General features: G+C 45.0%; 1 non-coding gene across 1 annotated transcript; it reads right to left on the bottom strand.

Moving 5' to 3' along the window:
* Nucleotides 1-1,419: 1,419 nt before the first annotated feature.
* Nucleotides 1,420-1,511, bottom strand: trnak-uuu (transfer RNA lysine (anticodon UUU)). The gene is given in 2 exon segments: nucleotides 1,420-1,455; nucleotides 1,475-1,511. It is a non-coding gene; the product is annotated as a tRNA-Lys (tRNA).
* Nucleotides 1,512-1,776: the final 265 nt, after the last annotated feature.

Here is a 1,776-nt window from a genome sequence, read left to right as displayed (position 1 = left end):
CCGCCACCTTTTCCTTGCTTCCTGTCCTTCCAAAATGCCATGTAACCTCCAATATTCACATCCCAATCTATGTCGCCCTGCAGCCATGTCTCTGTAATGACTATCAGATAGTACTTATTTATTCTATTTGTGCTGTCAGTTCATTTGTTTTGTTTTGAATGCTCCATGCATTCAGATACAGAGCATTTAGTTTTGTCCTTTTATTATTTTTGTCACCTCTCGCCTTATTTGTTGATTTACTCTTTGATTTGTACGTTCTGTCCCTTCCTGTCACAGTCTCTTTATCATTTCCCATATTTATACCGTTCTCTCTTGCCTTGTCTCTACTCCTTGATTCACCATATCTTCCCAAATTTGATTCCTTGCCCCCACTATTCAGTTTAAAACTGTCTCTACTTCCCTAGTTATGTGGTTCGCTAGAACACCGGTCCCAGCACGGTTCAGGTGCAGACCGTCCCAACGGGACAGCCACCTCTTTCCCCAGTACTGGTGCCAATGCCCCACGAACCAGAACCCACAACTACCACACCAGTCTTTGAGCTGTGCATAAATTTCTCTAATCTTATTTGTCCTCTGCCAATTTGCACATGGCTCAGGTAATAATCCAGAGATGATTACCTTTGAGGTTCTGCTTCTTAATTTGCTGCCTAGTTCCTCATACTGACTTTGCAGAACCTCTATCCTTGTCCTGCCTATGTCGTTGGTACCGACATGGACCACGATGACTGGATCCTCCCCCTCCCATTGTATGTTTCACTCCAGCCCTGAGCAGATGTCCTTAATCCTAACACCGGCAGGCAACACAGCCGTCTGGACGCTTGCTCTTTGCTGCAGAGAACAGAATCAATCCACCTTACTATACTGTCCCCTACTACCACTACATTCCTTTTTTCTCCCTCTTTGAGCCGCAAACACTTACTGCAGCCGTGTTTGCCCTGGATCACACTGGCATCCAGGAACTCCCACATGCTGCAGCTGTGACACATCACCTGTCCTGTCATCCTTAACGTGTTTCAATTAACTACTTAAATATTTGATTCAATTATTTATTTTACTGTCTATTTTATTAAGCTTACTACTAGTTTGTTTACTATTTTAAACGTTAGGACTAAAATGGATCTTAATCACTTACCAGATACTCATCAAACAGGTAGCTTCTTCCAAACCAATCAACTACCTGCCTGCCTGTGATGTCACAGCTTACCAGATCCTCACCAAACAGCTCCTTCCACTGCACCGAAGCAAGAACCAAATCCTGCAAACTCACCCCAGCAGCTCTCGGTTTCCCTGCTCTCACTCTCCATTGTGATGTCACTCTTGCTGTGCTTCTCTCTCTCTTGCTCTGTCTCAGAGTCTGTGCTTTTGACGCATTTCTGAACTCTCTGTTCCGTCGTGTTCCTCTGTCTCTGGTCCAAAATCTGACTCTGGTGGGATTTGAACCCACAACCTTTGAATATTTTTTTAAATCATTATTTAAAAGTCCAACACGCTATCCATTGCACCACAGAGGCATACATGTGTTGGAAGACATCACCAAGGCCTTTGATCTTGTTAGCAGAGACGGATTCTTCAAACTGCGATGGAACATTGCCTGCCCTCCTGAACACTTGGGCGTCATTTCTTCTTTCCACGAGAACATGCACAGTTCCATCAGTTACAATGGAGCAACATCAGACACTTTCAAGATCAGCAGTGGGGTAAAGCAGGGCTGCGCGCTGGTGCCAACTCTCTTAGGAACAGAGGAACATCGGAGGAGGCCATTCAGCCCGTTGAGCC

This window comes from Heterodontus francisci, unplaced genomic scaffold (genome assembly GCF_036365525.1).
Source record: "Heterodontus francisci isolate sHetFra1 unplaced genomic scaffold, sHetFra1.hap1 HAP1_SCAFFOLD_59, whole genome shotgun sequence".
NCBI classification, from domain to species: domain Eukaryota; kingdom Metazoa; phylum Chordata; class Chondrichthyes; order Heterodontiformes; family Heterodontidae; genus Heterodontus; species Heterodontus francisci.
Note: the sequence above shows the minus strand (reverse complement) of the source record. Positions and strands in the feature narration are given on the sequence as shown.